The sequence below is a fragment of the Diceros bicornis genome, chromosome 2 (assembly GCF_020826845.1).
Source record: "Diceros bicornis minor isolate mBicDic1 chromosome 2, mDicBic1.mat.cur, whole genome shotgun sequence".
Taxonomy (NCBI): Eukaryota; Metazoa; Chordata; class Mammalia; order Perissodactyla; family Rhinocerotidae; genus Diceros; species Diceros bicornis.
In genome coordinates, this window is record NC_080741.1 from 29,814,080 (window position 1) to 29,841,821 (window position 27,742).

The 27,742-nt window shown below is 39.5% G+C and overlaps 1 protein-coding gene across 5 annotated transcripts in view; it reads left to right on the top strand.

The window, feature by feature from the left end:
- The first annotated feature begins 11,575 nt into the window (after positions 1-11,575).
- RARB (retinoic acid receptor beta) overlaps positions 11,576-27,742 on the top strand; it is an 824,831-nt gene continuing 808,664 nt past the window's right edge. For all 5 annotated transcript variants that reach the window (XM_058553917.1, XM_058553915.1, XM_058553911.1 and 2 more), the window contains exon 1: positions 11,576-11,635. The gene's annotated coding sequence lies outside the window, so the exon portion shown is untranslated. The remainder of the gene's footprint in view (positions 11,636-27,742) is intronic.

The window sequence follows — 27,742 nt, forward strand, 5'->3', positions numbered from 1 at the left end:
AGTATTCGCCTTGGGAACACCAAGCAAAGGACATTTTTAAGAAGACTACCATTATAACTTCACTTAATTTTCTTATTACTTAAATGAAATAAAGATTTAAATAAATAAGCAAAGTAAGATATATTTCCAAAGAAGAGGTAAGAAAACATGAGACATCCTTCACAATGGGTTTAACCAAGGCTCTTGCCCATACGGATGGGACCCAATGTGAGTGCTTATGAACCCAGGAGCTGGCTCAAGTAGCAGGTATTTGGGGCAGGGAAAATTCAGGCAGAGGTCAGGTGGGAGCTTGAAGACCATGGACAACTCCCGAGCCTAAGCCAGGGCAGGTGGGAAGTCAGGGAGGGAGGGGTGAATGGCAGGGTTCATCCACACTTCTGTGGACCTTAGCAAATGGAAGCATTAGATTGGCCAAGAGATCTCGAGCCATTGTGCTACAGCATCGCATGCTTCAGAAAAATTCATGTTTCCAAAATTCTATTGCAAGTTATAGAATCTGACTCAAAGTGACTTACAGTAACTTAAACAAGAAAATTGGATTTGTTAGAAGGATGCTGGATAGTTTCAGATTGAGGAACATATTAGAAAACCAGACTTCGTTGAAAGAAAGGATCCAAGGTGGTTCTGGAAGTCAGTAGTTCTCAAAGTGTTGTCCCTAAACCAGCAATATCAATATCACTTTGGGACTTGTTAGAATTGTAAATTCTCATCATCATATCAAACCTACTGAATCAGAAACTCTAAGGAGGGGGTCCAGTGATCTTTGTTATAACAAGCCATGCAGGCGATTCTGATGTAAACTCAAGTTGGAGAAGCACTGCCTGGAATCTTAGAACCAGAACATCCTCAGCCACCACTCTAGGGCTGTCCTTGGATGAGTTATCTCTAACCGATTTCTGTCTCTGGGTGTCTCCATCCAAGAAGCAAATTCTAGAAAGTAGAATGTGATTGGCCACCTTTGATCATGGGCCCACTCCTGTGTCTGGTGGTGCAACTTGGTAATATGCTTAAAAGCCCTCTCCCCCAACCACCACAATCATATGAAATGAGAAAAGGAAATTCCCTGAGGAAAAAGTAGGAAGAGGTGTTTTAAACAAGGAAAGAAATTCTAACTAATCAGCAGATATATCATATGGAGAATTTTGAGGAGTGGCATGTGGGGTGGAACTAGTCTCTTGCCAAAGAGATTCTTCGGTCACGTAACAAGATGAATTATAAAATGAAGAACTCTACAAAGAACAGGGATTTAGTGTTTCTTTTTTCTCTCACTATAAATATTCCATATACTTAAAATGCCTAATTCAATATTTTTGACAATATTATGAGTCAAATTTTCCAAGCATTTTTTTCCAAGTTGAAAAAGAAAATGGCAGAAAGAGCCACTGCCCTTAGACTGAGCTTCTGAAATGTATTTCTCACCATCAAGGATATTTTTGTACTTAGAAGTGAATATCCTAGAACCCTAGGGTGTTAGAGATGGAAAGAAACTAGAAATCACCTAGTCCAGCTATTCTATTTTGGAGATGAGAATGTTGATGCCAAGGGAGTTTGATAGACTTGCTCAAAATCACATGGCTGATTCTGATCTTTATGGGATAGTACGTGTATTTGGTTGGAAGTGAATCTATTTTCCTATCTCTAGCCAACCAAGAGAAAGCTAATCATTGCCTGGCAATGTCTCTTAAAAGACCTTGCTTTGGGCAATCTTGTGGGCAATGCTGTGCTCTTTTTTCTCCCTTCAGTCTCATTCATTGATCCAGTCAGCCAGCCAGCCAGCCAGCGAGCCAAACAGCCAGCATTCACCCATCTATCTGTTTAGTATTAAATAATGCTTCCTCAAAAGAGCTAATCATACAAAGATGAACAAGACATAGACTTGTTCTTTTGCTTGGATCCAGGCCTAGAACCCAAGCTTTCTGACTCCTAGTTTAGAGATTCCATTTCCTACATATTAAAGCAACTAATAGACTACTGACTGTGGAGATGTTATGGAGACAGGGCCAAAAGTCTGACTTTGCGTTGACCTGCCATTCTGCCTCTTGCAGTTTCTGCTTCCGTTTTCATTGTGCCTTGTGCAGTGAGTTAGAGTTTTCTATATTTTGAGTTCGTGGAAGGAAAATTTTTCTGAGGATAGAACCAAAAAAATAATCAAATAAAACTACTTAGAAAAATTCTACAGTCTTGCCGTAGAAAGAAAGACCTGATGGTATTTGGGGAAGGGATGGAAGAGATCTACTTTAGAAATGCAGCTTAATGTTTTCTGCAATAGCTAATGCTCCGTCTTGCATTACGTCTGGAAATTCAACCTGAATGCCTCTATAGATTTTGAGAGATGGGAAGCCATTACAATGTTAGGAGTTCTGTGTGGAAGCAATGACGTTGATTTTGATCATAGAAAAAGGATCAACTCAGTTGTGATCTCTAGAATCTTAGATCTTTGGCTCTTCCACTTCTACTCTTAAGTTCTTCATTCTGATCTTCTTCACCAAATATATAATCTATGGAAGTGGATCCTACACTATGGAGGAAAACAGGACAACCACACTGGCCTTTTGTCCATTCTTTGAAAACATTAAAGTCATAGTTCCCACCTCAGGGACTTTGCATGTGCTGTTGTCTCTGCCTGGTAGTCTCTTAAGTCTTCACGTGGCCATCTCATTCTTAACTCAAAGGTTCCCTACTCAAAGAGGCTTCTCTGACTACTATCCTTAAAGTGACCATAAACTCACTGAGGTAGATTGATTCCAAAATAGAAGCAATTTTGCATCCCTCTCTGTATCCACACCACCAAAGTTTTCAGCTCCTACAGGTGGAATCCTGTAGATTTAATCTGGCTGTTAGAATGAAACTGAAGTGACATGAGAGCAAGCATGTCCTGTTGGAGGATGACAGCCCATGTGCAAGAGAGCCAAGTTGTCTCCACATAGATCAGCTGATCCCTATACATGTAAGAGAATCAAGCCAAGGTCATCAGAGCCATTGAGCCAACACGCAGCTGACCACTGATAAATGAGTGAGACTGGCTGAATTCAGAAGAACTATCTAGCTGGTCTGTATTAATAATAAATGCTTATTCTTTTAAGTCACTGAATTTTGGGATAATTTGTTACACAGTAATAGCTACCTGATATATTCACCACTTTTTAGTTCTTATGACTATCTGAAATTATCTTGTATATTTATTCATTTGTTAGACTCTACCACTACAAAGTAAGTTCTCTGTTGGCCCCAGTAACCCAATACCTAAACCGATACATGATAGTTGCTCAATAAATATTTGTTAACTAGGTAAATAAAAGGGAAGTAACATTCAAACACCACTCTATGTAAGGTAATTTCTCTCTTTCGGTCTTATTTTAATCTTTGCAAGATCCCGCTGAAGAAGGTATTATTGTTATTATTTATTTATTTATTTTTTCTGAGGAAGATTTGCCCTGAGCTAAACTTCATCACCAATGCTCCTCTTTTTGCTTCAGTAAAATTTGCCCTGAGCTAACATCTGTGGCAAATCTTCTTGTATTTTGTATGTGGGCCACCACTACAGCATAGCGACCAACCAGCGGTGTAGATCCACACCTGGGAACTGAACCCGGGCTGCTGAAGCAGAGAGTGCCAAACTTACCCACTAGACCACCAGGCCTGGCCCTGAAGAAGGTATTATTATTCCTAGTTTTCAAATGAAAAGCAAAAAAGTTGAGTCTAATGGTTATAAAATATCAGAGTTTGGGCCGGCCCCGTGGCTTAGCGGTTAAGTGCGTGCGCTCCGATGCTGGCGGCCGGGGTTCGATCCCGGGCACGCACCGACGCACTGCTTCTCTGGCCATGCTGAAGCCGTGTCCCACATACAGCAACTAGAAGGATGTGCAGCTATGACATACAACTATCTACTGGGGCTTTGGGGGAAAAAATAAATAAATAAAAAAAATTAAAAAAAAAAATATATATATATAAAATTAAAATATCAGAGTTTACGATATGTTCATGTAACATCTATGGACTGATCAAACTATTTATTGGCATAGGAAAACATACATTGTTTAGGGACATTATATAGTATTTTCTGTTGCTATTAGTTGTAGTGATATATAAATAAACATCCTGTTCCTAAAGATACTTAAAAACTAAATGCAAACTAAAAAGAAATCATAAATGCAAATTATTTATATGAGCCAACAATTTACATTTACTGACTCAGTTAATAAGTATAAATTGTGACACATCCTTAACTGTGTCCATCGACAAGCAGTGCAACCCACGGGTGGGCCTCAGAGCTGCTGTATTTTTCTGCGGGACCTCCCACTGTCAGAAGACACTGTCACAGGGTGAGGCTATCAGAGTCCTTGTGTCCTGGTCAAGCCTGGAACCTTAGACCCTCTCTGTTTCCAGCTAAATGGAGCTTATTTCCTCTCAGAGATGGAAACCAGAAGGATCAAGGTCTGCAACTGGGTCAAACCCGAGGAGTAAGAATGGTGAGAAAAGGGAATAGTCTTAGTCACACACAAGGACAAATTTGCTCTAGCCCCATGGGGGTTGGGATTGTGTGGGGGTATTTTGGGGACAGAAATGTAGCAGGTTATAAAGAGCCTTTTTTTACGTTGGTGTATAATTTACACACTAAAGGGAAAGCCCAGGAAATGTAGTTGCTAACAACAAGAACAGCAAGCTAGGAACCGAGCTACTGTTGGCCAGGCAGAGTACTGGGTGCTCAATTTGGGGGTTCTCATTAATCTTCATGAGCATCCTGTCAGGTATAATAATACCTTTAACACTGCAGGAAATTCAGCCTCGGAAAGGTTATTTGGCTCAAAGTTACACAACCTTGCCAACGTCAACCTGATAATCCCTTCCTCTCTATCTCAAGGGGGTACTGCAGAATTTGCAACACTGTTTTATACAGCTCTCTCTAAATATTCAAACTCTTTTGACATCATTCTTCATTTCATGGATAGTTTTTGAAAGACACGCCCATCTGCAACAATATAGGCATTTTCACTTTTACGATGGCTACTTAGCCTATGAATAATAGAATCTATACTAATTTTGAGTAGAATCTGTGTCTAGCCATATATAATATGAAATATCATGCTAATAGAATAAATACTCATCAGAAAATACCAGCTTCAGAGGTGTTGGCTACTAGAAAAGTTTCCCTCTTGAGCAAAAATAATGTCCTCATTGCCTCTCATGTGATTCCTCCATTCAAATAAACCTGATTTTGCTATATAGTTTTCGTTTTAAAGTCACTTTACCGTATTTAAAAACATAGCCATTCATTTCTCAGTTTGCATAAGAAGAAATAGAAAGAAGAGACAAATATTAAATCAGTGAAACATTTTTTTTTTGGCCATATGGTTATTTTTATTTTTATTTTTTTTAAATTTTTTGTTTATTGCAGTAACATTGGTTTATAACATTGTAAAAATTTCAAGTGTACATCATTGTACTTCTATTTCTGCATAGATTACATCATGTTCACCACCAAAATACTAATTACAACCCATCACCACACACATGTACCGAATTATCCCTTTCACCCTCCTTCCTCCCCTCTTCCCCTCTGGTAACCACCAATCCAATCTCTGTCCCTATGTGTTTGTTTATTGTTGTTATTATCTACTACTTAATGAAGGAAATCATAAGGATTGTCACCTTCTCCCTCTGACTTATTTCACTTTGCCTTATACCCTCAATGTCCATCCATGTTGTCACCAATGGCTGGATTTCATCGTTTCTTATGGCTGAGCAGTATTCCATTGTGTATATATACCACATCTTCTTTATCCATTCGTCCCTTGATGGGCACTTAGGTTGCTTCCAAGTCTTGGCTATTGTGAATAACGCTGCAATGAACACAGGGGTGCACGTACCTTTGCAAATTGGTGTTTTCAAGTTCTTTGGATAAATACCCAACAGTGGAATAGCTGGATCGTATGGTAGTTCTATCCTTGCTTTTTTGAGGAATCTCCATATTGTTTTCCATAGTGGCTGCACCACTTTGCACTCCCACCAGCAGTGTATGAGAGTTCCCTTCTCTCCACATCCTCTCCAACACATGTTGTTTCCTGTCTTGTTAATTATAGCCATTCTGACGGGCGTGAGGTGATATCTCATTGTAGTTTTGATTTGCATTTCCCTGATAGTGATTTTGAACATCTTTTCATGTGTCTGTTGGCCATCTGTATATCTTCTTTGGAGAAATGTCTGTTCAGGTCTTTTGCCCATTTTTTAATTGAGTTGTTAGTTTTTTTTGGTGTTGAGATGCATGAGTTCTTTATATATTTTGGAGATTAAGCCCTTATCAGATGTATGGTTTGCAAATATCTTCTCCCAATTGTTAGGTTGTCTTTTCGTTTTGTTGATGGTTTCCTTTGCTGTGCAGAAGCTTTTTAGTTTGATGTAGTCCCATTTGTTTATTTTTTCTATTGTTTCTCTTGCCCGGTCAGATGTGGTGTTTGAAAAGATGTTGCTAAGACCGATGTCGAAGAGCGTACTGCCTATGTTTTCTTCTAGAAGTTTCATAGTTTCAGGTCTTACATTCAAGTCTTTAATCCATTTGGAGTTAATTTTTGTGTATGGTGTAAGGTAAGGGTCTACTTTCATTTTTTTGCATGTGGCTATCCAGTTTTCCCAACACCATTTGTTGAAGAGACTTTCTTTTCCCCATTGTATGTTCTTGGCTCTTTTGTCAAAGATTAGCTGTCCATAGATGTCTGGGTTTGTTTATGGGCTTTTGATTCTATTCCATTGATCTGTGTGTTTGTTTTTGTGCCAGTACCATGCTGTTTTGGTTACTATAGCTTTGTAGTATATTTTGAAATCAGAGAGTGTGATACCTCCAGCTTTGTTCTTTTTTCTCAGGATTCCTTTAGCTATTCGGGGTCTTTTGTTGTTCCATATAAATTTTAGGATTCTTTGTTCTATTTCTGTGAAAAATGTTGTTGGAACTTTGATAGGGATTGCATTGAATCTATAGATGGCTTTAGGAAGTATGGACATCTTAACTATGTTAATTCTTCCAACCCAAGAGCACGGAATATCTTTCCGTGTGTGTCTTCTTTGTGTCTTCGTCAATTTCTTTCAGAAATGTTTTATAGTTTTAGTGTACAGATCTTTCTGTACAGTTTTCAGTGTACAGATCTTTCACCTCTTTGGTTAAGTTTATTCCTAGGTATTTTATTCTTTTTGTTGCAATTGTAAATGGGATGGTATTCTTAATTTCTCTTTCTGCTACTTCGTTGTTAGTGTACAGAAATGCAACTGATTTTTGTATGTTGATTTTGTATCCTGCAACTTTACCATATTTGTTTATTACTTCTAAAAGTTTTCTGGTGGATTCTTTAGGGTTTTCTATATATAAAATCATGTCATCTGCAAATAGTGACAGTTTCATTTCTTCCTTTCCAATTTGGATCCCTTTTATTTCTTTCTCTTGCCTGATTGCTCTGGCTAGGACTTCCAGTACTATGTTAAATAGGAGTGGTGAGAGTGGGCATCCTTGTCTGGTTCCTGTTCTTAGAGGGATGGCTTTCAGTTTTTCACCATTGAGGATGATATTAGCTGTGGGTTTCTCATATATGGTCTTTATTATGTTGAGGTACTTTCCTTCTATACCCATTTTATTCAGAGTTTTTATCATAAATGGATGCTGTATCTTATCAAATGCTTTCTCTGCATCTATTGAGATGATCATGTGATTTTTATTCTTCATTTTATTAATGTGGTGTATTATGTTGATTGATTTGCAAATGTTAAACCATCCCTGCATCCCTGGAATAAATCCCACTTGATCATGGTGTATAATCTTTTTAACGTATTGTTGTATGCGATTTGCTAGTATTTTATTGAGGATTTTTGCATCGATGTTCATCAGTGATATTGGCCTGTAATTTTCTTTTTTTTTGTGTTGTCCTTGTCTGGTTTTGGTATCAGGGTAATGTCAGCTTCGTAGAATGAGTTAGGGAGCTTCCCCCCCTCCTCAATTTTTTGGAAGAGTTTGAGAAGGATAGGTATTAAGTCTTCTTTGAATGTTTGGTAGAATTCACCAGGGAAGCCGTCTGGTCCTGGACTTTTATTTTTGGGGAGGTTTGTGATTACTGTTTCGATCTCCTTACTGGTGATTGGTCTATTCAAATTCTCTACTTCTTCTTGATCCAGTTTTGGAAGGTTGTATGATTCTAAGAATTTATCCATTTCTTCCAGATTGTCGAATTGGTTGGCATATAGCTTTTCATAGTATTCTCTTATAATCTTTTGTATTTCTGAGGTGTCTGTTGTAACCTCTCCTCTTTCATTTCTGATTTTACTTATTTGTGCCTTCTCTCTTTTTTTCTTGGTGAGTCTAGCTAAAGGTTTGTCAATTTTGTTGATCTTTTCAAAGAATCAGCTCTTGGTTTTATTAATTTTTTCTATTGTTTTTTTGGTCTCTATTTCCTTAATTTCTGCTCTGATTTTTATTATTTCCCTTCTTCTACTGATTTTGGGCTTTGTTTGTTCTTCTTTTTCCAGTTCCTTCAGGTGCATTGTTAGATTGTTTATTTGAGATTTTTCTTGTTTGTTGAGATAGGCCTGTATCGCTATAAACTTCCCTCTTAGAACTGCTTTTGCTGTATCCCATAAATTCTGGCATGTCGTATTTTCATTTTCATTTGTCTCCAGGTATTTTTTGATTTCTTCTTTGATTTCTTCGTTAACCCAGTCGTTGTTCAGTAGCATTTTGTTTAATCTCCATGTATTTGTGGCTTTTCTGATTTTCTTCCTATAGTTGATTTCTAGTTTCATACCGTTGTGGTCAGAAAAGATGCTTGGTATTATTTCAATCTTCTTAAATTTATGGAGACTTGTTTTGTGGCCTAATATGTGATCAATCCTGGAGAATGTTCCATGTGCATTTGAGAAGAACGTGTATTCTTCGGTTTTTGGATGGAATGCTCTGTATATATCTACTAGGTCCATCTGTTCTAGTGTGTCGTTTAAGGCCAATGTTTCCTTATTGATCTTCTGTTTGGATGATCTATCCGTTGGTGTAAGTGGAGTGTTAAAGTCCCCTACTATTATTGTGTTACTGTCTATTTCTGTTTTTATGTCTGTTAATAATTGCTTTATATATTTAGGTGCACCTACATTGGGTGCGTAGATATTTACAAGTGTTATATCCTCTTGTTGGATTGTTCCCTTGATCATTATGTAATGCCCTTCTTTGTCTCTTTTTATAGTTTTTGTTTTAAAGTCTATTTTGTCTGATATGAGTACTGCTACCCCAGCTTTCTTTTCATTGCCATTTGCGTGGAGTATCTTTTTCCATCCCTTCACTTTCAGTTTGTGAGTGTCTTTAGGTCTGAAGTGTGTCTCTTGTATGCAGCATATATATGGGTCTTGTTTTTTTATCCAGTCAGCCACCCTATGCCTTTTAATTGGAGCATTTAGTCCATTGACGTTTAAAGTAGCTATTGATAAAAATGTACTTACTGCCATTTTTTAACTTTTTTTTTTTTTTCCTCAGTGTTGTAGTAGTCCTTCTCTGTTCCTTGCTTCTTCTATACAGAATTGATGGTCACCTTAGTTTGACCTCTGTCTGAAAGCTGTACTCTTTAACTCCCCTCCTCCCTCCTTTTATGTTTTTATATCATATCTAACCTCTTTTTTGTGCATTTGTATCCATTACGTTCTAATCATGGAAATAGATAATTTTTCCTATTTGTGGTCTTTTCTTTTCCCCTTAAATCAGTCCCTTTAACATTTCTTGTAGCACTGGTTTCTTGGTGACAAACTCCTTTAATTTTTGCTTATCTGGGAAAATTTTGATCTCTCCTTCCATTTTGAATGATAACCTTGCTGGGTAGAGTATTCTTGGCTGTAAGTTTTTTTCTTTTAGCACTTTAAATATATCGTGCCATTCTCTTCTAGCCTGTAAGGTTTCTGCTGAGAAGTCAGCTGATAGCCTTATGGGGTTTCCTTTGTATGTAACTTGACATTGTCTTGCGGCTTTTAGGATTCTCTCTTTATCTTTAATTCTGGACATTTTGATTATGATGTGTCTTGGCGTGGGCCTCTTTGGGTTTATCTTGTTTGGGGCTCTCTGTGCTTCCTGTACCTGGATGTCTGTTTCCTTCCTTAGGTTAGGGAAGTTTTCATCTATTATTTCTTGAAATAGATTCTCTGACCCCTTGTCTCGCTCTTCTCCTTCCGGGACACCTATAACACGGATGTTAGTGCACTTGATGTTGTCCCAGAGGTCCCTTAGACTGTCCTCAGTCTTTTTAATTCTTTTCTCTTTTACCTGTTCACCTTGGGTAATTTCTTCTAGTCTTTCTTCCAGCTCACAGATCCGTTCTTCTGTATCCTCTACTCTGCTTTTGAGTCCCTCTAATGAATTTTTCATTTCCAGTATTGTATTCTTCATTTCTGATTGGTTCTTTTTTATATCTTCCATTTCTTTGTTGACATTCTCACTGAGTTCATCTATTCTTCTCCCCAGATCAGTGAGCATCCTTAACACCCTTAGTTTGAACTCTCTGTCGGGTAGGTTGCTCATTTCTGTTTCACTTAGTTCCTTTTCTGGGGTTTTGTCCTGTTCCCTTACTTGGAATGTATTCTTTGGCCTCCTCATTTTGCCTCTTTCCCTGTGCTTGTGTCTACGTATTAGGTAGGTCAGCTACGTCTCCTGCTCATGGATAGGTGACCTTATGTAAGTGATGCCTTAGGAGGTTTCCAGTGTGCTTCCCTCAGTTCTCAATGTTCCAGGGGTGACCCCTATGTGGGCTATGTGTGTCCTTCTATTGTGGCCTGTTAGCTCTTCCTATAGGCGCCCAGGGAGGCTGAGTTATGCTCCTGGCCAGCTGTTGTAATGCTCAGCTGTTTGTAGTTGTTGTGGGCCCTTCAGTCTCTTTATCAGGTGTGGGGAGCCCCGGCACAGTTGGCTGTAAGTTCTAATACCACATTTGTGTTGCAATATTTCTTTTAAGTGACTAGGCCCCCAGCGCGGCAGGTTGTTAGGCTCAGGGCCTTACAATTTCTGTAAGCCTCTAGCCTATTAGGTCTCTTGTCAGCTCTCTGAGGATTGCAGCTGTGTGGGGCTGGCCTCAGGCACAGGAGCACCCAATTGTTTCAGGCTTTGGAAGGTGGGGCAAACCTCCTATGTGGGTCTTTGAGAAGCACAAGTCTTCTGCAGCTGACAAGCCCTGTTGCCCACAGGTCCACACACACAGTCAACACAGTCCTGCCCTGTGTGAGCGCCCCGACCCACAAGCGGACCCAGTCTCTCCACGGCGGGAGCCCCACACACTCCGGCACTGCCCCACACTCTCCACTTGCTCCTTGTGCACACCCTGCCCCTCTCAAGTCGGCTCAGTTGCCAGGCTGCAGAGAATCCAGTCACCAATCTATGCAGGCCCACACGTTGCCTGAGGGCTTGTTGTTGGGTGGGGCCAGTCTCTAGGGTGGGCTGCCTGCCCTGGCTGAGCTGGATTAAATCGGTGCTCTAGCGGGTGGAGCAGACCCTGGGCTAGCAGGCCTCAGGGAGAACTCCAATGGCGTCTGTGTCAGCACGCCCACACCAGGCCACAACAATGGCCGCCGCCAATGTCCCAGTCCCTGGAGAGGTCTCACCCCTCACCGAGATGCACTCAGGGCCTATTAGGTGAGTCTCTTGTCACCAAAGCACTGTGCACCTTTCTTGTGATTTTAGGATGCTTTCTGGAACGGGTGAGTTTGTGCGCGGGCCCTTTAAGAGCCAGTTTTAGTTTCTTTGTGAACCGGGTTTTCTGGGGGTGCTCCCCAATGCTTTAGCAGCAGGCAAAGTCAGATATTATGCCACTGGTCTCGATTGTGCTGGGTCCACAAAATGCCCACAGCGGGGGCGCTCCCCGGCTCAGGGCCCCGCGTCTCCAGGGAGGGTGCGTACCTGTGAGCTGCTCCCGGCGGCCGTGAAGCTGGCGGCTTGTGAAGGCGGCGTTTTTCCTCTCCAGAAGGGAGTCTCTCCCTCTTCCACCTCAGTTAGGATTGTCCGTTGTTGCAGGAGTTCCTCTCATCCAGTTTTCAGTTCTGTCTCAGGGGTAATCGTTCCACCAGTAGTTGTAAATTGGCTGTGTCCACGGGAGGAGGTGAGTTCCGAGTCTGCCTACGCCGCCATCTTGACTGCGCCCAGCCCATATGGTTATTTTAAACAAATATTTGGTTTGAAGAATGGGTAGCATTTGCATCCACTCCAGTTTTTCCTCTCTTTTCCTCGTCAAGAGAGGAGAATTGGACTTGCCTTCCTCATATTTATCCTCCAGCGCTTGCGATTTCCTGGATTATTTACTGTTTGTGGCTTTGAAGGCATAGTCTGTAGCCTTAGGAGGCCTTGTACCAGAGGAGAGGGCTAGGATTTAAGTCAGTTTAATGTGAGGTTTGATTTTCTCTTATTCAATAAGTCATTAGCAAAGCGTTTTTCTCTGAGTAATTAGCTATTCTTTTGGTTTCTTCTCTCTTAGTGATCACTGTTTTCTAGGGGACAAACATAGACCAGAGAATTATTTTCTCTTAAAACAAATAGGTAAAAAATGAGTGTGTCCACGTGCATCAGCTTCAAGAATGCCCTTTTCATGTCAATGAAATGTGGGTTGGAATAGCTAAAAGATTGAATCCAACTTTTGCCTTAATCCTGATAAAATAGGGCAAACTCTAAACATTTTAAACTAAAGAATTAAGGCAAGATGGGGAGAAACGCACTGTGTGTTTTTGTGAAATCAGGTCACAATGCTGCACTGTTGCAAACAAGGGGAACCAACATGGACAAGTTCGCCTTATATACCTCAATGAGGTTGAAAACATTGGCAATGGGGACCCAGACAAACAGAGCAAGTGGAACTATGGAAACATTTCTGTTCCCAAACAAACTCTGTGCAATTACAAGCCTGAGAACACCCACGGAGCTCTCAAACTGGGTACCAAAAAAGACGAGGCTGCTAACTTCTAAGCAAGTGACAATAGGAAAGGAAAAACCCAGCCGGGATGAGCTTGCCCTTCTCAGCTGGCACCAAAATAACATTGCTTGAAGAAAATAACATGAAGCCTGGCAGTCGCAGAGCCACAAATAAAAGCTGTATTTAGCAAATGCCAGGGAAAAAACATAGTCTTTATTTCTTGAAGAAACTACCACGTTTACAATGTTACTAATGGTATATATCATGTCAAAACCATGTCCTGCTAGCCAATGCAGAAGTAGATGCTATATGGTGCATACATTAAGATGTTCTTTAAAACGCTGAGATTTCTTGGTAGGCTAAGACCTGTGGCTGAGGATTTACGCATAAGTTCAGCTGTGTGAGGTCGTTTCAAGATGTTGCTGACTTCCTGAATCCCAGAGCAGAGCTTCTCAAACTTTCGTGCGCACAATACAATCACCTGAGGTTTTGTTAAAATGTAGGTTCTGATTCAGCAGGTCTGGGGTGAGGCCTGAGATTCTGCATTTCTAACCGTTCCCAGGTGAAGCCCATGTTCCTGGCCCATAAATCACATTTTGAGTTGCAACGTTCTAGAAGATATTATGTCAACTTAATGAGAAATGGGGAGGGCAGGTTTAGAACTAATTAGGTTACATACTCAGGATATGGTAGGATAAAATGATGGACTTTAATTAGCATTTGAATGTGCCTATTGCAATGAAAGATAGAAAAAACTTACTTTTACAAGACTCATTTTTTTCATTGAGCATAGACGTTACAACAGAAGCAGAATCTGGTAATATACTAGTATCTTTGTGTCAGAAGAGACCTCAACAAGGTGAGCCTCCTGACTCCCCACCTAGTGCTGTTTCCACAGTGTCCAAAGGGTCCTCTCTTCACGTTCAGGATCCATGCAGCAAACTTCCTCCCACCATCGTGTATTAGTTTCCCGTGGCTGCTGTAAACAATTATCACAAACGTGGTGGTTTAAAACAACAGAAATATATCCTTTTACAGTTCTGCAGGCCAGAATTCCAAAATCCTCATTACTGGGCCAAAACAAGTTATCCACAGGGTCATGCTCTCTCCAGAGGCTCTAGGGGAGAATCCATTCCTTGCCTCTTCCAGACTCTGGTAGCTGCCAGCATTCTTTTTCTTTTTTTTTTTTTTAACTTTTAAAATGCTTATTTTAAAATAATTATAGATACACAGGAAATTGCAAAATAATGTACATGCAGGCCTCTTGCACCTGTCACCCAGCCCTCCCCCAATGTCAACATCTTGCATCAGTATATTATAATATCAAATCCAGGAAATTGACATTGATGTAATCCATAGAGCTTATTCAGAAGACTCATATTTTTAACTGATTAAATAATAACAAAGGACTTTTTAATTTTTATATTTATTTTAGAAATAAATGGGCCAGATGCCATTATTACAGCCTATTTCAGCACACAATCAAAGATAAAATACATGCTCTGGTTTAGAGGTATAGAAAGCTCTCGCCAGGAGATGGCACCTTAAATGTACATTATGAAACTCATGAACCAGGAAACTGGTGCAGTCACTTCTCATTCCAGCTTCCCAGCATTTCATTTGCTGCAATATAGCTAGTAATGAAATGAATTTAAAGACATGAATCCAACGTTATATTCCACTTAGAGTATGTAGTTGTTTACATGTGTAGTTAGAGCTTTTACGTGACAGGGTTTTGATTTTCATAGTGGAGCTTCATGAATTGTAATGAATTGCAAAGTATTTTTAGGGAAGGTTATTATTTTCTGTGAAAGGGATATTATACTTTGGACGTTAAGGTCTATGCACTCTTCTTTGCTTCACATTTTCCACTTCTGATGTTGTCAGCCTGAGGAGAGGAGAGAGCCTTCAGAAAAAAGTCAAAATAAGGCAGTTGAGAGGGCAACGGCTCTGGATTCAGCAGATTCTCCATAAGGGGTCAGGAACTCGGGGGACTTCTGGTGGCCCAAGATAACGGCAGCTGACTAAATCTAAATCTCTTCAAACATCTTCATAATTATACAGATCAACAAGAAAAATAAGATTATACAAATCCAATGCCTTTGATGGAACAAACTCCTCATTACCTATGTGTAGAAAAATAAATATGGCTTTCCATAGAAACTTTCCCTCAAGCTGGGTCAGAGTGGGGTAGAGGGTGAGGGTCCCACTATGTGAAAGAAAAAGAAGCAGATTGAGCTAAAATCATCATCAGAAGAAGGAAAGACCACAAAAAGTGCAAAAATAATGAAAAGGAGTCTTGGTGGATCAGCATGCTAACCAAAGAGAAGGGGCTCAGAGTGGGCATGGGCCTCAGAAGGCCATCCTGGGAAGGCGACACTTCAAAGAGAGATGCCCTTGGGGGCCTGAGTGGAGATGGGAAAAAAGACAGGTTGTGGGCTGGGGGAAGGACTTAAATCTTGTGAGGCAAAAGAAAACTCCCAAATCAAAAGGACACTGGACCCTTCCCTCAGTTCCCCCAGCCACCAAAGTGGGGGAAAACATCTAGAGGGGAGCTCTGGAGCAGGCGTTACACCTCAGAGTAGTGCCATGAGGAACCATATTGGAACCTGAGGGAAAAAGGAAAAATCAGCAATACTGATCCGGTCTTTACTTAAAAATTTTATATTTTGATCATCATGGATTTTTACATTCACTCTGATTTTTAAAAATACTGCATTGAAATATTATCTTGATTACAGAGTTTTGGTGCCACCTTAAATTGTGTTCCTCCCTCACCTCACTCTTGTCCTGGTCCTGCCTCAGGGGTCTCCTAAGCAGAGGTGAGGTTGCTGAGCTGTCACTGAGGGCTGTCCCAGGGAGACTACATTTCCCGACTTCTAGCTCTCGGCAAATGCTAGTGAAGCAGCTCTAGGAGCCCCCAAAATCCCCTGGGAAAGAACGGTGTGTGCTGGCTGTCGGATGCGAGAGCACACCGAAGGTATGGGAGGAGGTGCCCAAAAATAGTAAAAAGGGATTGATGAGATCTGGGGGCAGCACCACATTATTCACTACAGAGGCCGTTTTTTAGTACTGATCTTCCAAAAGCCCCTCAGCTCATTCTCAGCACCAGCCTCGCTGTCCTCATCCACAATAGTGCTCTTGACTCAGTGACCTGTTATTCTGGTCATAGAGATATACGTGCACCGTTAATACTCACCCAAAGGGTCCCCTGACCAGGAAAGAAAGTCTGTTCACGATGGCTGACTGGAGTAGGGCTGACAGAAGTGACCCTTGGAGAACCCAGCCCTTGTCTAGTCTTTTGCAGACTTCATTACAACCACTGACCTAAATGAGTTATAGATTCCTCTCTCTGTTCTATCTTCATAGAAGGGATCTGACAGGGTCAAGAGGATGAATCAGCACAAATATAAGGCTATTATTGGAAAACACATTCAAAGTAAATAATAGACTGGAAGTAGATAAAAGGCATAATCTTTGCATTTGAAAATTGTCATGCATTTCCTATGTAAACTCTCCCTAGCTCTTCTCTATAGGACAGGAGACTGTGTATCAGTGAAGATAACCAGCAGCAATTTCTCTACCCTATGAACAACCACAGAAATTGAAGAGAAAACTATGTAGATGTTTTTTCTGAAAGTAAGTGGTGTATTAGAATGGCATACGTTTAGAAATGTGTAAAAATTATAAGTGCACAACTCAATATATTTTCACAAAATTAACATACCCGTGTGACCAGCATCTAAATCAAAAACTACCACCAGAAGCCCCATTGTGCCCTCTCCCAGGGAGCAGCCATACCAGATAATCACTCTCCTGACGTCTAATCCTATAGATTGGCCTGGTTTTGCACTTCATAGAAATGAAATTGTGCAATATGTACTCTGTTATGTCTGGCTTCCTTTGCACAAACATTATGTTTATGAGATTCATTCATGCTGTTTGTAACAATAATTTATGTATTGTCATTGCTATAAAATATTCCCTTGTGTGAATATACTCCAGTCTATTTCACTGTTTTACAGTTGATGGACATTTGTGTCTTCTAGTTTTGGGCTGTTATGGACATTCTTGTGTGTGTACATTCTTGCATTCTTGGACATGTCTGGGAATATATAAAGACATTATGCTAGATTATACATAAGAATTAAATTGCTGTGTTTTACAGAGCTTTTTTGAAGTTTGTATGTTTATGAGTAGAATTGGATATGTACAACTCATGGCAGGCAATATGCCTCCTCCCATACATGAGTGCATGGCCATTACTTAATTCAAATTCTGTTTTCAGGAGAGAATTTTCTAACATGGTAACCCCTTCTGCTAGTATAATTATAGCATTTCTATTATATCTAGAATTTATCTTGTTAGGGAACTTTATTATTTCTTCTATATATGGACACATTATGAAACCATTTTCAAAACTGAGGTCAGCAACATAACAGAGTATCTTTAAGCCATTTCTAAGCATATAAGTAATCCCGAAATCTTATCTGTTATACCAGCATTAAGTAAGGTACTAGAAATTGTGCTCACCTACCCAAAACTCTCTACTTTTCATATTTTTAATCCAATGCAAGGTCCGACATGTCACACATCTTTTAACGGTAGTTTTTAAAAATTTTGCCTGATTATAGGACTCACCTGCAAAATTGCTTAAAAATAAATTCCTAGTCCAACCAGATCAGATGCTACAAGGAGGAACCTAGGAATGACTGTTTTTCAAAACTTATTTGTCTGATCAGGCAAGATTTGGAAATAGTGCAAAAGAGTATTACAAATAATTGCATACTTGGTGTGCTCAAACAAATTATACGTGTGGGGTCATGGTTTCCAAGGCTTCCTTTAAAAAAAAGAAGACTTGGACACCCAATAAATGGTGTGTGTGTCTGTGTGTGTGTGTGTGTGTGTGTCTGTGTGTGTGTATGGAATACATTACTAATTCTTCCATTTTATTCAGTTCTTTGATATTACTGGTCATTCACATAGTGTTTTTGTTCATTTAACAGACATTTATTGACTGCCCACAAAGAACAGTATTCTTGAAAAAGTTTCATGTAATTTGACTCCTGCCTGAAACAATTCTAGACATGACACTCACACAAGTAACTAAATCTAGAAGCATGATAATATTGTAGAAGCAAAGTGCTATAGAAGTGTTCAGAGGGGGAAATACTTCCTAACCACTTTTTACCTTTTCTGCTTCAATTCTCCCGCTCCTCCATGCACATCAGAGCAACAATGCTCGAGTTCACTGGAATCCATGTTCACCATTACCGTTTACTAAAAATGTAAAATCCAAATGGTGAGGTTAACATTTTATACAGATCAAATTAGAAAACAGAAAAAAGAATAACAGCATACAATGCCAGTTCATCAGCTTCCCACTTAATTTTAAGCTTCTTCAAGACAAGAAAGTGGTTTATTTGCCCACTGCTCTTTCTCCAACCCCTAGAACAGTGGTAGCTGATCAATAAATATTTTCTGAATGAAGGATGAAAAGATGTAGTGGAAGTTAACTATATCATTAGTAACAAAGTAGATTTATATGATCCTAAAAATGGACCTACTCTTTGATCCTGTAATTCTACCTTTGAAGAAAGAATCTAAAAGAAGAAAATCAGTACTTAGCATGTAGATAATGTGTGGTTATGCAAATATTGTTGATATTCATTAAAAGTTAGTATAACATAGAATTTAACAGTTGGGTGAACTTGGACTCTGGAGTCCGAAATAACTTAGATCATATCTCACCCTACCACTTGTTAACTGAGTGAACTAAGGTTTCAGTTTCCTAACCTGTAAAGTGGGGTTGACAATAATAGTTTCTACCCTCATAGGATTGTTGAGAGAATTATATGAGATAATGTGGGAAAAGATCATTAAACAGAGACTGACACATGGTACAGATCTAGTTAATAGGAGCAGCTCACCATTAGCCCAATCCTGTGAGTTAGATAAAGCTAGGCCTCATTCAAATACTTTCCTGCCCTCTGTTGGAGTACTGGCATAAGAAAAGTATAAATCTATGGTGACTAAAAGTGCAGTAAGGCCTCCAGAATTGTGCCACATTCAACCCCTACAACCATATGTGGCAGCTCTGTGAGCCAGTGTTATCACTGTCATTATTATTATTAATTTTCTTCTATTTCTTAAAATAGTATTTTTAGAAGAAAGTATCCTAAATATTCCAAAAAAACTGGTTAATCTAAATATTCCCAAAAGCTTGTTAATCAGTTAATCTACTGATTTGAGCTTAAGATACGACCATTAATAATTTTTGTTGGGAGAAATTTGACATGGAAATATTTATAAAATAGTGTTATATGTACGAATGAACTCCAAATTGGACTGAAACTAGATTACAACTATTTATATATAAATATATGGCTTGGAAAGTAATTTTTGGAGTGACAACATGGAATTGTAGACAGTTGTTTCTAATTTTAAAACTGTACACTGATTCTTGTTATATTTACGTAATAAACATACACATTTAAATATTTGTATCCATCAGTTATAAAAGAACTTTCAGAGGAACTTCATTAAAAAAATATTAAATTTTTGCAAAAAGACCTTAGAATAAAAGTGGAGGAAGACATGGGGATATGATGAAAGGAAAATGGGAATTTAAGAGGAGTGGAAATGGATGTACCTAATAATGGGGTGTTAAAAAGATGATTCTCTCTCACCCCACGTTTTTCTAAGTTCAATCATCAATTTTTAATAAAAGTTCCAGGAAGGCTAGATGGTTCTATGTACTACATGTGAGCTTAAGGGGATAAAAATAATTCATTTTCAGAAGAGCCTATACCTGTCCCCCCACTGGGATGGTTCCTTCTTTGCACTTGGAGCTGCTTATATTTGCCATCTTGGCATGCTTCCTTCTAGTGATAAGAGAAGACAGGTCTCTTCCTCCATTCCCCAAACAAGCCAGGGTTAGTACTTGATTAATACTGTATTACAATTTTATCTCATTTTTTCCCTTTGCCGCCACATAATAGCATTCCCTGCATTTCAGAACAATTTAGCTTGTTTTACTAACATTTTGAGATCAGCTTGTGACATTTAATGTTCTCAACTAGATCAATTAATTCTTCTCAATCATTAGAGAAGTGTTAATTTGGTTAGCCATGAATGGACTCAGTTGTGTTTCTAAATTAGTAAATTCATTTTCATCCAGATAATGGAAGGCTAGAGGCATCCTGCTTTAAGAGTAGAACCATTGGTTCTAGCAATTTTGGCTTGGAAGTACTGTGGCGATAGGAACCAAGTGACCCTGATCCTCAACTCTTGGTTTGAGCTGTTTGTAAAATTTGTCATTTGAATTGAATTATTCAGGTGGAAGAAGTATAGTGATACAGAAATGTTTGGCCCTGTTCACATTAATGATAAAATAAACAAAGGACAACAGTCCTATGGAGTCCCCAGAGGACTTGTACACATATTATATCCAGGAAGACACCCTCCCCCCATCACCAAGTGCAGTGCAGTTGGCATGTGATCCCCATTTAATGGTGAGAAAAATGAAACTCAGAGGGCCAATTGCCTTTTCCAGGGTCATGGCTCCAGTAAGAGGCAGGAACTGGACTAGAGCCCAGGTTTCCTGATTCTAAGCCTGTCACGCTGAGTTCAGATGCTAAGCAATTGGGAGTTAACAGACATAAATAAACTATATCTTGGTCCATTTGGTTGAGGTCTCGAACCATGACCTAAGGCATTTCCACGTCCCCCTGACCCTCTTTCTTGAGAATGTAAATTAATCTCTGCTAATTTTGCTGAATCAGCGGCCAGACTAAAACTATATCACTGGGAGGAACGTACTTTCTTCATTTATCTTCATGGAGAGTTAATTTTGAGACTTAATTATCAGAAACGCTGTCCCTTTGCGCTTGCAGTAACCTACCCAGAGCTGCAGAACACAATTAGTTGGTGTAATTTTATTCCACACTTGTGTGGATGTAGAATTTGATGCCTGAGGGAGAGAGCTCAGGACAGAAGTTTAGGCATTAACTGTTGCTCTCTGGATATGGGGAACTTCTCTTTTGATGCTTTTCTACATCCAGGGGTTGATCCCCAACTTCTTACCTTCCTGACTATAAGAATAGAATTCTTCCAGACATGCACACATATCCAAGTTGTTTGCTTCCATGTCTCTTCGAAGCCTATCACAGAAACTGTGTGTGTATGTTGAGGTGTGTCACGTTCCTGAAAAATCTTAAATTAAACTTTGACATTTTCTACAAATGAGGATATATAGATAATTTTATGGTATAATAGTTGAAAGTATGCGTTTTAGAGTCAGACTGCCTGCTTTCCAATTTCTGGCTCCACTTGTTAGTACTGTGTGACTTTAGGCAACTTGCACAATCTTCCTGTGACTCAGTGTTCTCATCTGTGTGATAGGGATAATAATAACAAATGCCTTACGGAGTCATTGTGGGTACAATGAGAACACACATTTTAAGTGCTAGAAACAATAAACATTGGCTCTTATTATTTGTGTTATAGTAAAAGTGGTCATTTGTAAATTGTAAGGACTTGAAATATACTGCAACTTTTATAAACCTGATGGGGAGTTTCTTCAAATTTTTTGATGTACTGAAAGCCTCAAGAAATGGAAATATTCCTGCTCTCTCGGTAGAGAAATCCCTTTTTTTATAATTTACTCATAGATTCATGTCTTAGTGTTTGTGATGAACATATGGATCTTCCAAATTAAAATCAAATAACATTCACAACAATGATTTACTCATGAAATAATTCTAGTTATAGGATTTATTCTAATAATCACTTTAACCCCTCTACCATTCGGCCAATGCGTTTTTGTGCAGCCATTGATTTCCAAAGATATTAATCCTAAGGGCCAGTGCCATTACCTCAAAATAATGGTTTTCTTCACCATTCAACTCACGGGGTTTCTTTCCTTCCTCTGAAGACCAACTGAACTCCTATAATTTCCCTATTCTCTTTTGGTGCTTATGTATTTCATTATGTCTTCAGGCTTATGAGTGTGCACATTTCCCCTTCACTAGTTTTAATCTCTTTTAAGGCAAGACCTCTTTTGCAATCCCTGAGTCAGCTCATGCCTTCCTGTGCCTCTGACTCCTGAGCTCCTAAGTATTGTCTCTATTTTACCCCATATCGCTCCAAGTGCAGAGCTCAGATGCTTTTATGATTTCCCTAAGATATCCATTTACAACAAACATTCCGTGAGTTTCAGAAAAATTTACACATCGTTTTGGGGAGGGCTGATTGTGAGTGGTCACATGGCAGAGAATGGACATGCCCCCCACCTCCTCCTCTCTCTGTCTTGCTGCCATCCATGCTGCCCTTATTAGAGTGCCCACACAGAGTTCCAGATTCTCTCTCTAGTATTTTGAGTCTTTTCCATTCTCCTTAGATGTCTGCAGGGGCAGCCAATCCCCAACAAATAATTAAGGTGAAAAACACTTTCTCCAACTTCTTACTGCTCTGGTTTCCCAAAAGCAGCAACTGGCGTTGCTATAATGTGTATGCAGTAGGCACTCAATAAATGTTGCCTGGTGATGCAAAATGCTTGATTATGATAGAAGCAGTTTTGGTAATTGGGGGAAGATGGAGAGAGTTTCTTGGAAAATCTGGGAAGGGCCTCTCTTGGGTATGGACTTATACTCCTTTGCCATAGATTGAACACTTATGTCCTCCCAAAATTCATATGTTGAAATCCTAGCCCTCAAGGTGCTGTTATCAGGAGTTGGGGCCTTTGGGAGGTGATTAGGTCATGAGGATAGAGGCCTCATAAATGGGATTAGTGCCTTTACAAAAGAGACCTCAGAGAGTTCCCTAGCTCCTTCCACCACATGAAGTTACAGTGAGAATAATGGAGATCTATGAGAAAGCGGGCTCTCACCGGACACCGAATCTGCAGGTGCCCTGATCTTGGACTTCCCAGCCTCCAGAACTGTGAGAAATAAATTCCTGTTGTTTATAAGCCACCCAATCTATACTATTCTACTATAGCAGCTGGAATGGACTAAGACACAATAAAAGAGATCTGTTCTTACTAATTTTAAGGAGAGGTTTGTTCTTAAACTATCCACTACCACTTTAACCAATAATCTCGGTTAGAACTAGATTATCACTGAAAAGGTTATTACTCTAATCTCGAGCCTGCTAAATACTTGGAAGATTTTGTTTCTTGTAACTCTCACTTCTTGACTGTGTGGAAAGGTCATGGATAGTAAAAGAATGCTAAACTTTCACTTGTATCCCAGCAGTCTGACGGTACAGCCTTAGGGGTAAACAAAAAAAAGCTAGGTGGTACTTCCTCTGTGTGGTAATTCAGGTCCTGTTTCTCCATCTTTTCCCTTGTGATGGGGCGAAGAGCTGAAGGTTCCCAGAAGCCAGAGGGTGAAGAGAGCCCATGTTCTTCATAAGAACAGCTTATCAGAGTTAAGTACTAGCTGGTTTCTAGGGGAGAGAGCCTTCAAAAGGAGGCTAGAAGTCTTCAAAACAGGAGAGGAGATATTGTCTATTTATGACCCAAGAAATTCAGGAGGTAAAACGCTGTACAGACAAGTGCTGTTGGGCTGGAAAAAGGACTCACATTAGAAACAGGACTTCAAGATCAGGTCTGGGCATGAACTCAGCCTCAGTGTGTTGTAAACAGAATTAAAAGTACATATATAGGCCTTCGGGTTAACCCTTCAGTAAGTTTTCATAAGCAGATAAAAAACCACATCATAAATGTGCAAGGATGGAATAGACCAGTATTACCCAAAATGTGGACTGCAAGAGATTTTAGGTGGTACACAGCTTATCTTTAAATTTTGTATACATTTGTGTTTACTAAAATTTATAGAAAATAAATAATTAGTACATCAAACCCATAATTTCACACACAGGTGGCAATCCACCTCTCCAAATTGCAAGAAATATAGATGATGTGTTCAAGCATGTCTAGAACTGTTTCAAGACTTGGACAACTGAAATTTCCACCAAAACCATCTGTAATATAGATAGTACAGATGATATGGACTGGTAGTGTGGATTTGTGTAAATTGAACTTCCACATTCACCATCACACACTTTTCAGGGATACAGGAAAAGAAGGGGATTGGACTATTTAAGTATTGTGATGGTGGAATGTGAAAAGCCAAATTTAGGACACTAGGTTGGACAACCACTTGGTGGAGATGTTGCAGAAGAGATTCAAGCACTAAGCGGATAAAATGGACTTTGTGGTCCCTTTCCTGCTGGAGAGTGTATAAGCCTTATGGGACCTGATGAGAGGGACTTTAGAAGGAAAGGATAATGTAGCAGTTGTCAAAGGATACAGGACCTCTTTAGCATTCCCGTAATGATGGGTACTGGCACTTAATGGGCTGGGGCCAGTTTTCTTTAGACATCTTGCACTGTGTGGAAGGTCCCCACAATGAACAACTGTGCTGCATCCCGTACACCTTTTGAATGTCCTACTGGGCATTCGTTCAGGTGAAAAACCTCTTGATAATTATCTGAACCTAAAAATTAAGTCTGTTTGATATGTAAAGGGCACTTTTTCCTGCTTTTAATACAGCATATCCATTCTTCTAGGGATGCAACTACTGTGTAATTCACAGGACCATTGTTTTAAGGGTGGAAATCTGTTTTAGTTTATTATACATTACATTTATTTCTATTAAAATTAGGGCATTTTATTAAATTTTACAAAACTATATGCTTATTTGGGTTCTATTATTTATGAATTTTATATCTGGTTCTGTTTGAGGCTTTTCTGAAGTTGTAGCTCCAGGCACACATTCTTTTGTCACTAGTAGGGCTTCTGATTTTCTCCCCCAAAGATCAGGCCCTGTGATCCGGTGAGAGAATTTTATGCAGTACTTGTGTCACAGAAATTCTAAATACTGGGATTTTCAGAAAACTTGTAATTGGAAGTTCCACAACAAACCCTGAAGATCTCTGGATTTCTATACTATTTCGATCCCAAGAGATCTTATCTAGTTTATTAGACAGCAGATTAAAGAAATATCTCTATCCTACAAAAATATTTATTCTATTAGCTTAGTTGTCCTCAGACTTCAGTGTATATTGAATCACCTGGGTCACTTGTAGAAAATGCAAATTCAGGGTCCCATCATTATGAACTTGCATTTTTAAGAAGCATCTTCATATTTGTGATGTAGGTGGTTCATGAGCCATAAGTTTGAGAACACTGCTCGAGATTATATGATTCACACTAGAGTTGAAGAGAAAAACCAGACCTTGGTATCTCACCTGTCAAAATACTCTCTTACAGGCCTCACAAGTATAATAAACTCTGCTATTCCTATGGGGAGAATCAATCAATTTTTTAAAGCCAACTATTCAAATGGTTCCCCTGGCTAAAAAGGAGTTATCCTGCAGAAAATATATCAGGGGGCTGGCCCGGTGGCGTAGCGGTTAAGTTCGCGTGCTCAGCTTCGGCGGCCCAGGATTCACCCCCGATGAGCAAGGCATAGGCATGGACCTATGCACTGCTCATCAAGCCATGTTGTGGCGGTGTCCCATATACAAAATAGAGGAAGATGGGCACAGATGTTAGCTCAGGGCTACTCTTCTTCAGCAAAAAGAGGAAGATTGGCAACGGATGTTAGCTTATAGCCAATCTTCCTTACACACACAAATATATGTATCAGGATGTAGATATAAATGCATTAAAATGAAAAAATAGTGTTTCTATGCTAAATGATGTACTTCACTCGGTCACTTAAGATCAAGGCTATGATATACACCTTAGTTTATGAAATCAGTTAAGAGCAAAACAAATAAAAAGAACTTGGGTTGGTATTTATTTGAATCCCTCAGAAAAGCTGTTCTGAACCTTCTACTTCAAAGGCAATTCAATTTTAGATTATTGGATCTCAGACTTAAGTTTGGCAAAGGATGCATCAATGTTCGTGTGGTACTTCTGCTGCCACCTTTTGTGAAAATCTCCATTTATCTAAACTGTTTGGAAACCTAACATTAGAAAGGCTGAAAATGATTAGTTGAAGTTAGTACAAATGCTGGTTAGTAAGTGCATTAGTCAGGGATCTTCAGAGAAACAAAACCTCTCTGTCTCAATCTCTCCATCTTTCTCTATACATATAAGAGAGAGATTGAGGGAGAGAGAGATTTTTAAGGATTTGGTTCACGTGACTATAGGAGTTGGCCACTCTGAAATCTCCACGGCTAGGCTAGCAGGCTGGAAATTCCAGCAGAAGTTGAAATTTCAGTCTTAACCCCAAAGGCAGTCTAGAGGCAGAATTCTTGCTTTCTCAGGGGACCTCAGTCTTTTCTCTTAAGGCCTTCAACTGATTGGACGAGGCACACCCACAATATGGAGGGTAATCTGCTTTACTCAAAGTCTACTGATTTAAGTGTTCATCACATCTGAAAAAATATCTTCCCAGCAATATCTAGACTGGTGCTTGACTAAACAACTGGGCACCATAGTCTAGCCAAGTTGACACATAAAATTAACCATCACAGTAAGCTAAATAACAAAGAAGCAAAGTTGATCATAATGGAAACCTTAAACTCTAAATGTTAGTGTCATATTTGAAAGCCATGCCACAACATTACCTAACTAAGTGGGTTTTTTTTCCCTCTGTACCATGTTAATGTTGGAAAACACTTGTTTTAGGGGAAATCTTGGCTGTTCTCCATGCCATAATTAATAAATAGGTTGTATTTATAAGGCAATGGGTGAAAGGTTTAAAATCTCTGGAGTCTTAAAATCAGACAGAAGGGTTTTTCTGCATTCCCCCCACTCCCACCTTACATCTTAGTAGAAGTATATAGAGTTTCATCTAATGGTCAAACTCAGTGGACACAAGTGGGCATCGCTTCTCCCCCTCTGGTGAAAAGACCCACTGGCATTGTTTGTGCCGATAATGACTAACCATGATGCCATCCAATTACAAGCTTCCTTTTTTCCTATCTCTTTGTAACATATAAGATTATAATTTAGTTCTTATCACCCTCATCTTATAATGACAAAACCAAATTTCCAGCATCAATTCAGCTGCTCCTTTCAGTATCCTATAGCTTTATGACTGTAATTCTGAACCAAAACATCACTTTTCTAACTACAGGGGTATATTTACAAAGGGAAATATGTGATTTATTCAAAATAAATAAGCAAATAACTCCATCTTGGCCTTTCTACCAGAACATTGATGTGATCCCACGTACAAATTTCTTCTTTGAGGAAGACCTTAGGAAATACTAAATTTCAGCTTTCCGTTGTTCCATCCCCAGCATAGTTGGGTGTCCTAGAATTCCCTTTTTAGTTCTCATCCCACTACCACTCATTTAGCTGTGGCCTTTGAGTAACTGCTCAGAAAGGCTGGAGGAGGGCTTCCTTTTGGTCAAAGCTGAAGCTTCTCTCATTTTTCCATTGCTCTCTTCTTTTAAGAAATGCCAGTCACACTTGAGTTGGGTTCCTTGAGGCTAGTGGCCAACATTTCACCCCTTGTTCCAGAAGGACTCTCTTACCCCAGGCTCTATGACACAAGCTCCTCACCTCTTTGTCCCTGGCCTCTCCCCAGTGCCTCAGGAATGCCTGCTGTTTGCTTTCTCACCTCCACCTGCCAATCAGCAGTGTGAAGAGGGGATGTCTGGTTAGGTCCCAGCTGATACCATTTTGCTGCCAGTCACAAACAAACACATTACTTCTTAAGGAAACAACCTGCAGCTTTGTTTTCACACCCCTAGCTTGCAGAAAGAAATTTAAGGCTAATAGCATTAGATTTGTGTCAAAGGCATTATTTACATGTGAAAACACAATGGCTTATAGAAATGCTGGGGCATTTTGCTATCTCGCTTGCCACTTCATT